Source organism: Alexandromys fortis, unplaced genomic scaffold, assembly GCF_014885135.2.
Source record: "Alexandromys fortis isolate MF-2015 unplaced genomic scaffold, M_Fortis_MF-2015_v1.1 scaffold_202, whole genome shotgun sequence".
NCBI lineage: Eukaryota > Metazoa > Chordata > Mammalia > Rodentia > Cricetidae > Alexandromys > Alexandromys fortis.
In genome coordinates, this window is record NW_026068077.1 from 2,028,179 (window position 1) to 2,041,118 (window position 12,940).

A 12,940-nucleotide genomic window follows, 5' to 3' on the forward strand; every position below is an offset into this window, starting at 1 on the left:
GGGAGAAGGAATGGGTGATATTGGTTACCTTTTAATCAAAAAGGAGAAAAGCCAAAGCCAAGAAATGGCTTTAGAGACAGATAATGGAGCATTTCTACAAAATAAAAATTCTACATAATAAAAACCCCTATATTAAAAAAATACAAAACAGAGTTCCTGCTATGAAAAAAAATTCTGTACAATTGTGCTCCACCAAATGAGAAAGGCTTCACGAAATGACAAGTGGTATACAAAAAATAAAAATAAGTGATTAGTAGTGACCTCACTGTTAATCAGAAGAACACTACCAATTAATACAAAAGGAGTAATATTTTCCCAGTTTTGTAAAAACTAAATCATAATAGTGGCCATTGTTTGAACTGATGAAATTAAAAGAAAGCCCGTCTGCTAACAGGAAGGTGGTTTCCCAGTTTCCTCAATACAATACAGCATGCATATAAAACACTTCAAACACTAAATATTCTCTCAATTCCCACTCATTACCTCTGTTTTTACCAAATTATTTTAAAAACTGTATACTTGGAGTACATATATTAGTTTTGCCTTTGACGCTATTTTGATATTGCCTTGTGAAGTACTTAACATTTACAGCAAGGACAATGATGATCATGGAAGGAGCACCATTGCTCAGCTGCAAACATTGCAGAGTAGGAAATACATCGTTATTGATGGAGCTGAAACCTCTTCTGCACCACTGCCCCAGCGGCTTCCCTGCTCTCGCTGGTAGAGGTGGGCATGTGGCATTTCTTTGTTGTTTGCTTCCGGTTTTTCGAAACAGGATTTCTTTATGCAGCCCTGTCTGTCTTGGAACTAACTATATAGACCAGGCTGGCCTCAAACTCTTTGTGATTTTACTTTTTTTTTTTACGGTCTCAATTATTGCGCTGAAAGAGGAGAGGTAACTGATCTCAAACTCAGGGAGATACACTTGCTTCTGCCTTGCAGGTACTGAGAATAAAGGTGTATACCATCACCTTAGCTATGATGTGGTTTTTTTTTAATTGCAAGTAGGTCTTCTTTAAATATAAATTTACCATGTGTCAAAGCTCGAGAAAATAGGTTTAAGTGAATTATGATATCTCAGAGTGACGAAGTCCTTTAATGAATTAATGGAATTTTTTTCTTACTATACAAATAATATATACATATAGTTGGACACTGAGAAAGGTAACATCTTACAGCAAAGCAAAACTATGAAATCACCCATAAATCTTCCAGTTACACATAATAATTGTAGCTTAACATTAATATGTAGACATAACAAATGTCTGCCATGTGGTCTAATTTGCTTTTATTTTGAATTTTTCCTTTTACTGTCTGAATTACTACATTGAAGGAGGGATGGCAGACTCTAGGGTTATTGTTTTATTCTTGTGGTGGTGAGGATTGCTGGGCAAACGCAGTGCCACTGAACTGGATTGCCCGCCACCACAACAACAATGCGCTTCAAGGATCTGAGAATGGTGGCATTTGGACTTTGAAGGCAAGGCCAGAGAAAGGCAGGGATCAGCACCATGGTTGCACTTGGCCCACAGTGTGGGAACAGGCTTTGGGCTGGAAGCAGTCCCTAGCAGCAGGAATCTGTTCTTCCACATTTGAGGGGTGTGTCATTTGTCACCAGATGGAACCCAGAAAGGCTTGTAGTCCACATACCTAAGCCCTGGGGCAATCTACCATTATTGTCCGTCTACATTTTTCTACCTCACTAAATTTTTATTTTGAGTCAGTACTCCACTTATTATCCCAAACCCTAATCTGGTCAATGTCTGGTTGTTTGGTCACTTTAGTATTATTATTCTGGCTCTTTGTTGCTCTCTCTGGTGTCATGACGAGAGCCCGTATGTTTCTCACTGCTCATCTCCTCAAAGCAGCCTCTCCCTGCTGGCCTCATGATGGGTACTCATTTCTGAGGTTCTAGAGCCACGCTGATCCCCTGAGTTCCTCACCTCCTCATTTGCATGATTGTATGACAGCACTGTGGTTGTCTGTCCAGAGTCAAGTGACCCTTGGCCAAGCGTTCCAACAAACTTCATTCCAGATGTCAGATTCTTGAGGGTCCTGACTCCTGTCACGCCCACCACTCTGGCTGGGATCTCTGAAAGCCATGCCTCTTCCTTGAGGGCAGCAATTAGGTGATTGCTATCATATGCTTACATAATACAACAGTGTTGCCATTCCGAGTTATTTTGGGAAAAATAAAATCTGATTTCCTCCTTTGAGGCCCCGATTCCATAAGTTATTGCAAAGCAAAAGGAAAAGTAGGGTGCAAATTTTAAGACAATTTTTCCCAATATTATTACTATACTAAGAAGAATCCAAAAGTACACACACAGACACACACACACACGTATGCATGCATACACATATATATGACACACACAACCTTCCAAAAGGAAGCACCCACCGAGATCAGTAGCTTCTTAAATAAGTGAGCCAAATCACTGTGGTTATAATCTGTGTCATATGAAGAAAAAATGAGGAGCCAGGGAATGTATCTACCCAAGGAACAGCGACAAATTCAGTGCAGAGGAGATGATAGACAGGACACAGCGGAAGCACCAGCAATACTAGGGTGGGTTTCACTGAGTTCAGCTGCACTGGTTGAAATTGTTAAGAAAGACTCAGAGACAGAGAGCAAGAAGAGGGAGAGAGAGGGAAGAGGACCGAGAAAGACAAACAGAGAGAATCTCATTCTCTGTGCCTGGCTATAATAGAGGCTTAACTAACATTTGTTGAATGTATTTCATGGGACTAATTTAGTCTTAGTGCCCTGCATGGGACTTACAAAAGAACCTTCTTTTATATATCAAGTTGGATTACACAAATCTTTCTTCTAAAGGAAGCCTTTTTTCCCCTTGCTTGTGGGAACTCCTAGGGGTGTTCTCCCACCCTGTCCCCTCATGTTCTAATCAGCTGATGCCCAGGAGCCCCGACTGTTCCCTGCGTCATGGTGAAACACACACCCTTCTCTATATCAGACCACACAATGAGCGTTCTGATGGAAGAGGCACAGAAAGCCAACCAAAGGCGATGTGGCATGCCGCATCCTGAGAGCCTGCTTGGGTGATGTGGAAAAGAAATGACTGACAAGCGCACATACAGAAAAGCCGGGTGGGGCAAGAGCTCTGATGGAGAGCCCCTACTGCACAGCCTGGAAACTCGTAGAACTCATTATGTGCAACACAAGGAGGAAGGAGGGTTAGCTAGTCTAGGTGGAAGGTCTCTGGAAGGAGAAGTCTCAGGTTTCAGTCATCCCTAAGGAGGGAGAGGCAGTTGCTAGTTTGTGTCACACTGTCGCTATCAGCACACCTGGATCAGCAGAAGGAAGTGCTGTTTCTCTGAGCCTGGCCTGGGGAAGGCTTGGCCATTTTCATGTGTCTGCGGTGAGGCTGTGCCCAAGTAAACAACAAACCTTCACTCAGGACTTCATCTGCTCCCCAAAGTGGAAAAACCATTCTTATCGTCTGTGGAAAACACTCAGATCCTCAGTTCATATTATGACAATCTGCCAAAGCAATACATAGTTAAATAAAAAAAAATGCAAGTAGAAAATAATAAGAGAATATCTGATGCTATTTTTGTAGAACAACTTGAAACCAAAGAAAATCATGAAGAAATTCTTTGATGTATGTATCAGAATATCAAATTTCACATACCCAAAACAGCAAACAAAACTAAAGGCAAAAAGATAAATGTGAAAACTATTTTTGAAGAACTGATTTGAGGGAATGAATGACAGGAACAGATTTAAGTGGCTAGAAGTTGTCAATACAGACGTGGACAGAAGGAAGGGCACAATCACTTGGTAAACGGAAACAGCCGAGGGACACCTGAGGAGGCTCTTCCCCGACTGTAGTTCCAGATAAACACAAGTCAAACAATCAAAGCTTTTAAAACGATCCAATTAGGAAGGATTTTCATTTTGGCAAAAATATCAGTCACCACTAGAGACGCCAGGGCAGCAGGGCGCCCTTCACAAACTCTGTTAGGATGGAAAATGACTGCAACTTCCAAAGCTGACAGTAGAATTTAAAAGCCTTAAAAAGACACAGGGCAGGAGCCAGCTTTGCAAAGAAGTGTTAAATTCAAGGATTTATGTGTCCACATTTTCATCTTAGCATAATTTACAATGGCAAGAGCTGGAGCCCACAGCATCCGAAGACCAAGAAGGACCTGATGTGCGAAAGCTGGTCACATAAGTGGTCTACTACAATATTTCTTGGTGGCATGGGGAAAATACACATACAGCTAAAAAACTGAATGCAAGATATACACGAAAGAACAATAGCAAGGGTTTTTTTTTTAAAGGTTAAAAAAGTCTATTCACCATTACCAAAGTATTAAAACTGATTAATTCCTGTGAATGGGAACAATCTATTCTTGCCGTCTCTATTACGGTAGTCTCCCACTCTGTATGGGCTGTCTGGAGTAAGGCATAATGTATCATTATCCTCAAAGCAGATCTCTAGAATCAATCTTGCTTTTTTAATTTCCTAGTAGAAAATTATTCATAAATATGTTATATATATATATATATATATATATATGAAATCTGAGAAGCAGGCAGTGTTGTGCCTATAGAATTCCAGCACACAGGTCATGAAGGTAGGTGGCCAGGATTAAGGTCATCCTCTGCTACACAGTGAGTTTGAGGCCAGCCTATGTCACATGAGACTGTCCCCACGTGTTAAAAACAAAACCTGTCAAAGAAACACAATTCTCTTCCCTTCTCAAGGGTTCAGAAAGGAGACAGACGTTTGTATTTTACTGATAGTGACAGCGTTGACCCATTTCAGAATTGGCTGAGTCACTTGGCGGCATCCTTGAATTCTTAGGTCTCGAAAAGTGTGCTCAAGGGAAAGCGGGTTCCCAAACTCGGTCCTTGGCTTTCTGTCCTTTCCAGGAAGTCACTGTGGATTTCACTCCCTATGGAGATTCCAGTCTGTCCCCCAGGGCCAGCCTCAGGTAAACTGTGGAAGAGCCTTCCTGCCTCTCCAGAGTGCTTTTCGGCTCTCACCTGTCCTCATATCTGTCCCCACTTTATTCACAGAAAAACCTGCTAAAGCATTTAAGCCTCTTCTCCACTTCAGACATTCTAGTGAGGGCTCACACCTATACTGCTTTTGTAAATAGTACAGCAGCCTTGCCCAAGTTCTTACTTTCTCTCCTTTACTGACAGGGATGTTGCCACCTAGAGAGGTTAAGTCAATTGTTCTTGGTCACATAGACAACTCTGAAAATTCAAAGCCAATTTAAAAGTTCTGTCCAAACTGGGTAGAGTTGGCATTTTTTTGAGTACCCTTCCATCCTACAGATGCTTTGTTTAATCTCGGAACTAAAAATTAAATTGTTTTTACGTTTGGAAAAGCCCAAACTCCTTCAGTTTCTTTGAGAATATAGATGGGTGGGGGTTGGGGGTTGGGGTATCTGCCTGGTTTTAACTGGCTGCTCCATTATTTCAACATAATTCCACAAAGTGAATTTAGGCACCGCCCAGTTTCCTCAAATTGTAACACTTGTCCCCAAATACTAGATAGATAACAACAACAACAACAACAACAACAACAACAACAGCAGCAGCAGCAACAGCAAACTGTAGCTTGTCTTTGGGTGGACACAAAATCCTTTCTTCTCTAAGCTTAAGTAGCCCCTGCCCTAGGTAATTTATTTCCTAGCTTCCCATTGGAAGGACAACAAACCTGCCTCTCCTCTAATCAGCACCAATTCTAAGCCACTAACTTTATGCCCTTAGGCAATGAACCTGTGAGGTACCAGTTAAAAATATTACCCTACTTCTAGGGTTGAGGGAGAAATAAGTTAGAAAATGTAACAAGTTCTTTGTAAGCTGGGTGGGGGATAAGGGCTGGTGCCAGAAGGACCCCCACTTCTTCCATTCATCTCCTTTGGGGTTCTCTTAAGGTTTCATTTAAAGATCATACCCTAGACTATAGGTTTTCTTTGTTTCTCCAGGGCACATTCGTTGCCTCACCCTTAACTTTTCAGAGAACCCCTGCTTTTCAATCCTGTTCTTGCAAGGCCTGCGTTTCTACATCGAGCTTAAAAACAAGGCTTAAGTAAGAAGAGGAGATTAAAAAAAAATCTTCCTGCAACCAGTTTTCTAATCCGCGAGGGTTTCTGGAGCCCGGCTGTGACAGGGTGCTGAGGGGCCACCTCCCCCGAGTGAAAGCTAGGCCGAATTTTACATGTCTGACTTGCTTCTGTTGAAAATTATACAGGCAGCTGGGTAACAGATCTTTCCTACCCCAACAGGATTTCATGGAAACACTTGGGCAGATTTGATTACAAGGAATTGTTCTTGGTGGCTTAACAGCAACACCCCCGCCCCGCTCGCCCCCAAATCGTGAAGTTAAAACCTTGCATCTTGGGAAGAGGTGAGGAAGCCAACTTCATTAGTAACATTTTAAGGGCTGTACAGTATGTGTTCAAAAATGTCCCCTCCTTCCTGATGGTGAGATTGAAAAGATGTCAGACGCCCCGCCAGGGTACTTTCTTTGCAGTGGTTCTGGTCTCTGCCCAGGTGCCCCAGACACCGGGTCAGAATTTCCCAATAGTCTCTGGGCTGCATCGTCAGTCTGTCGCACCCAGGACAGCGCCTTTAAAAAGACGCGTGTGGAGAAGGACCGTCCCGCGTTAGGAGACGTCTCCGGGAATGACTGCGCCTTGGCCGCTCAGATTCCGAGCTGAGCTTTCGTTTCCCGTAGGTCAGAAGGCGCTGTGGGTGGGGGCGCGGGTGATCGTACAGCTGTCCCCAAGTCCTGCCGCCTCCCCCGCCCCCGGAGTCTCCACGAAATTATGCGGCACTGACGTGAGCGGCTCGGGCTTGCTAGGAGTGTTAGTCTTGGATGTTGGAACCCTGAAAAAAAAAGTGTTAACCACACGCAGGGTTGGTGTCCCTATTCACCCATCCCCTGTGTCCTTCTGTGGGCCGCCCCACGCTTGGTGGTGACTTATTTGCAGAAGCCTGGCTATCCGCGTCCTTCTGAGCATCCAGCGCGCTCGCTTGGCTCTGCGGCGGTTGCTGGGCCCCCTGCACCCTCGACCCTCCTCGAGATTGTCGTGGACCCGCTGAGCGCTCTCCGTTCCACCTGGCGCCTGCGGTCCCACCGGTTCCCAGCCCTGGGTGCTATCGCCGATCTCGCCGGGCCTCCGCGCGCAGTTCGAGCCACAGTGCGACACTGGGATTCACAAGGCCGCGATCCCTGCGGGCCCAGGCGGCCCACCAGAGGAAAATACACCCGGGAAGAGAGACATCCCCAATCCCCGCACTTCCTCAGGGTACCCATTATCTCCTTGATTGGCAATTCGACCCCCTCCCGCTTGCGCACCCCGATGCATCTCTTAGGTTGTGAAGGTTCGAAGTTTAGACTTGGGACATAAAAGAACGTCATTCATAATCTTACAAGGAAAAGCAAGTGGGGATGAGAAACTAGACACAGAACGGGTTTTTAACCTAGTGAGATCACGACGGTTCTTCATGTTCCTACCAGCATCTCAATGAAAGATCCATGAATTAAAACTTAAAACAATTCTACGTATTTCACCTGCCTCAGAAGTATGGGGTTGTGGGTCAGCCCCATGAAGCGCCTTTGAGGACGATATGGAGATGGAAATTTAGGATTAAAACTCTATCCTTTCTTTAAAGCCTTGCGCGGAGAGCGGCATGTGGGGATAAGGCGTCAGGGCAGGGGTCATTTTTCTCTGGCTCTCACCACAGGGCTCCTCATTTAGAGAAACTGGACCAGGAAGTCCTAGGTAGGGATCATCCAGTTCTCGAGCGTGCTTGGTGCTACAATTCTGCTCACTGGTGCTGATAGAGTTGTCAGTTACGTGTTTTAAGTTTCTCTTCCTTGTCTCACGCTTTCAATCCTGGGCAAAGAGGGTGGCAAGGATCAGCCTGGAGAACTAAAGATACAGCCTCCCCTGGGCCAAATCCCTTCCATTGTCCTCCACTGGGGCTAGTGGAGTGTTCTGGAAACGGCCCTTTCACAGGGTAGGAGGGACAACTTCCCCATTCCAAGCTCTCTTTTCTCTCTCTCCCTCCACCCCCTCAGCCTCCTCCACCACCCACTTCGCTCTCCCTCACATCCCGCCTCGCCCCAGGCCTATCAGGGACAACCCCAGGTCTTTTCTTCCACACGGGAGTTTATTAAACACACAGAGCCCTCACAGTCAGCTGAGGTGTGCCCCATCCAGGAGACGCGGTGGAGTGTAAGAGAAAAACAATCTAGAGTATTTTTATGGAACGAATTAACTTTGTTTACTTCAGTGAATCACTATGCCTTCCTTGTTGTTTGTGACCCTCCCCGTTTGCCCGGGTATCACAACCAACTCCCACCAGAGGGGGAGAAAAAGAAGGAAGATGTGTGAGCTCCCCCTGGTGCCTTCCTGAATTCAGGCTGACAGAATCCAGACAAAAACTGTAAGGAAACATCCTTACCACGGAAGGAAAAAGCAAGTACCTGGCCTCTTTCCTTTGAATAGGGTCAGTTTAATCCCGACTGGCTCTTGGATCGTCATACTAAAGCTGTGGGCCTACATTTAATATGTATCCTTAGGAAGGGTCACTGGCCCTGTCAGTGGACCTCCTAAACTCCAGGTTAGAACAGGAATTTGCTAGCTAGCTGCCTGGGGGTGGACTTCTCTTGAATCAAAGTGATTACCTTTTGGCCACAATTTTTCTCTTTGTCAGCCTGCTGTTGTTCAGCACTGAAGTCTCTACACACTTCCTGTCGTGTTGTAGAGACGGGCGTTATCGTGGGAATCTAGTATTAGCCACGCTGACCAGTGTTCCACACTGTACATGTATGTGAACAGTGTGCTACACTCAGGAAGGGTCTTTAGCCGGGGAGTCAGCGACATTGTAAACTCGGGGCATTTACAAAGGGGGAATTTTCAGTCAGTCTCCTGGGTGTGTGACTGACAGACACACTTAACAGGGCATTTACTGTGTTTCGTTAGTCCCAATCTTTAACGGGAAGGCTAGAGAGAATAGACAGATGTACCGCACTTAATTTCTGCTGTATTTATGTCTGTCAGCTCATGGACAAACTTCACTGAGATGGCTAACAGCATGGGTCTAGTTTCCGTTTCCTTTGGTCCGAATGCATGACTTTGGTGGAGTTGGATTCCACTAAAGCCAAGAGCCTAGCTTGAGCCCTTGATTAAACCAGGTCAAGCCTCACCAGTCCAGCCCACAATCTCACACTCCTTCCCTGCTCTGGTTTTTATTTCTCGAAATGCAGCGTGGTCACCCTCCCCTTCCACCCTTCCCTAATGCCATTCCCTCATTGGCCCTGTGATTGTCTTTTCCAGGGACTTCCGAGAATCTCCAGCACACTGTCCCTGGAGTGTGGCTCACCTCTCTCCTGGCCACTCTCATCATGCAGATTGCTCTCCTTCCTGCGCACCTTGTTTTTCACGCTCTCTATGCACCCCGTGAGCCTCTACACTAACTGCTGAAACGCATGCAGGTGCTTGATAGGTATTGGAAGCGCTGTGCAGAGAGGTAATGGCTTTTGTTTATCTGCCTCCCTGCACTGCCAAAGTGCGCCTCTACCTCTGGTAGTTCTCTGCTAAATGACGAACCCGAAATAATAACCGTGAAGGATTTTTTTAATTTAGAAATTTTTAATTCTCATGTCTCGTAAATGAAAAATTGTCAAATTAGGGAGCCGTTTTCCGGATTTTAATTGATGTATTCGTTGTGCTCTGCCTGCACCCCAAAAGGATTTGAGGTGGGCTTAAAATATTACGGAAATTAGACACAATTATTAATTCTGTCCTTGCAAGCTCTAGAATTGTGTAGCTCTAGATGCCAAGTTAAACAAAATAGAGGTTTTTAAGATGAGATGTACGGTGTTTTCTAATATCTCTCATCATGCTATAGAAAAAAAATCATGGATAAAAATTTTCAGAAATATTTTTGTGTCTCTTTGCATATCATACACATACACATAAATACACACATACATACATACTCACACTCAAACTGCACTGGCAGGGAACATAGGTTGTTTAAAGCATAGCTATTCAACTGTCATATAAAGTGAAATCTATATTTTCTCTCCCTATATGACTATATATTTAACATCTCTATGCATATGTGTGTGCATACATATGTATATGTTATATACACACACTCTACATTATTATTTCAAAGGGAATTTCCTCCTTCTGGCTAGCAGCAATAAGTAGTCAATATTTACACTCTTGAATATCGATGACATCTCGCGCACACACGAAAGCTGTGGTAAACGTCTCCATTTTCAAGCAGAGTTTTAATTTTTTTTTTAAAGATTTCAATTGTTCACTGTCTAATGTCACGGCTTGGTCTTCACAGTGTGAAGTGCCACTGTCCAGAACCCCCACAGTATTATAAATAGGCTTCTAAAGCCGGCTTGATTGATGTTTGGCATAAAGCGCTATTCCTCTGAGCACATATATTCCTTCTGTTCACCGTTTTCATAGAAAAATACCAGGGCTGATTTTTTATTCAAATCTCCAATTTATGCAGGGTTTGAAGTACTAAATACTTAAAGCCCTTTTCAGATCTCCCCCCCCCCCTTTTCTGTTAGGTAAGTAGCTAAATCTTCTGCTTCAACACAAATAAGAATTGGAGATTTAGCAGATTTCCTGTGGGGAAGAGAAAGAGTTTATTAATTATATTGAGAATCAAATAATATGCTTCTTTGACACTAATGTTCAGTCTTTCTCCACCCCACGCATCCTATGGGAGGGCTTTAAAGCCTTTATCAGGGTCTAGATTACAGCGGTTATGGTTCCTTGGAAGAAAGCGTGGAATGAATGGCATTCTGAGTTGAAGAGAGAATTTGAGATGTTTTAAGATTTACGCAGCAACTGTGAAGTGATTTTTTCCCCCAAGTATGTCCCAGGGATTGTAATATAAAACACCAAAAAGCATGATAAAGTGCATTTTCACGAGTTTTAATAAATTTTTATACTGATGAAATGCAAATTTTCCCTTCACAACCCTTATCTGTATTTGACAGAGGCCTACAGAAAAATTTAAATACTCATTTAAAGCAATTTACAAGATACTATAGAGATTGCCAGCAATAAAGAATGATAAGGGATCTTCTTAAATTTTTTTTATATTGACATTATTCAAACCAAGTGCCTTATACAGATTCTACTGGTTCTGACCAGAGCCCATATTGCTAGACTTAGCAAAAGTGCACAAAATAGTAGAAACAAATTGTACTTGAACTAGTCTCTGAAATGACAACTACCTGTCTGACTGATAGCAGTAATCTTTATTATGTGAGATGCTTATTTTTGTACCAGGCAACAGGCCAGGGACACTCTACGTGTTATGACATTGGATTTGTACGACCATCGTGTGGAAGAAATTCCATGATTACCAATCGCCATGATAAGGATGAGACTTTTAAAGTCTTGATCAGGGGTTGTGGAGAGGGTTGCAATGAATGGCGTTCCGAGTTAGGAGGCATAGGAGAATCAGAGAGCGCGGCTTAGTAAATAATACAGGTGGGAAACGCAGGGCATTAGTCTTGCACTGCACACTGCTCTGGGTGCTGGCAAACACTCTCTGTAGGTAGCAAATGCTTTAGACATTGCACGCCACCTAACCCATGTCCCTGCTCAACTGTGTAACCCTGGTACCAAACCAGATCTAGATAAAATGCAAACCAATTACATCTTCCAATCAAGCTTTACTGGAAAAAAAAAAAAAAAAGATGCCAATGGCAGGGCAGATTTGTAGTATCCTGTCCTGACAATGTCTTTAGGCAGAGAAAGGCAGTACCTGGACCCCAGTTTGGAGCTGAGTTCCGCTGGATCTGTCCTCAGTGAGTAGAATGTGTGTGAAATGGAATCTTCAAAATTTGTCCCCCTCTTTGACATTTAACTTTAAACACTATTGTTGGAGAATTGGAAGACTTTGCTTAAGATACAGTTAGAAGTACGTCATTTTAAATGAACTCATTTTTGGAGATGGCATCTTATGTATTCCTCCCATCTTGAACTGACTATGTTGATGAAGATGACCTTAAACTTTTGGTCCTCTTGTTTCTACCTCCAAAGAGCTGTGGTTACATGCAGTGGGGGGGGGGGGGGGGGGGGGGGGGGGGGGCGGAACGGGACGACTCAAACCCAGAGCTTTACGAATGCTGATCAAGTTCTTAAGATTGACAAAGCCTTGACTTTAGAGTCCTCATTATTACTGGCCTGTTTCTTACAAGTAAAATCATGACCCTGGAGTCCACAGTTGCCAGACACCACTCAGCCTCACTCACAAAATGATCTTGTTTTGTTCTCTAAGGATTATTGGAAGTCCATGTTGCTCTTACTGGAGTCCCTGGCTTACTTCAGTGGGATTTTAGTTTTTCTTGGTTCTGCGTGACTCTGTTGGTTTTCTAGTGGAGGCCAGAAGGTATGTCTCATTCTTGCAAGTGTCTCTCTCAAAGAGTCCGAGAAGTAGATCATGGCCAGCTTCTTTTGTGCTTTGGTTTCCACCTGTCCCTGGGTTCCCCATTATGGCAGCAGTTATGACAACTAGAAACCACCTCTCCCTTCAATACCAGATCCACATGTTGCTGCATTCTTCAGGATGAGTGGAGCACTCTTATTCTGTTTTTGATACAGGTTCACTGTGCAGCCTGTACTGGCCTTGAATTCTCATTGATAATTCTGCTCCCAGCTTCCCGGTTCTAGTTTTATAGCTATGCACCACCACGCACAACTAGGTTGATGAAAGCTATAGGTGATAACCAGTGAGTCCTCTTGGCTAGCTTTACCCAAAAGCAGTATGTAGGGAAGCAGCTTCACCAGAAGGAAGAGATTTTTCTTCTTTTCATATTAAAAGACTAAATAAGATCATACAAGTTATCATTAGTGCAATACATTGTAGAATAATTTGTTCTAATACTTTCCTAAAACA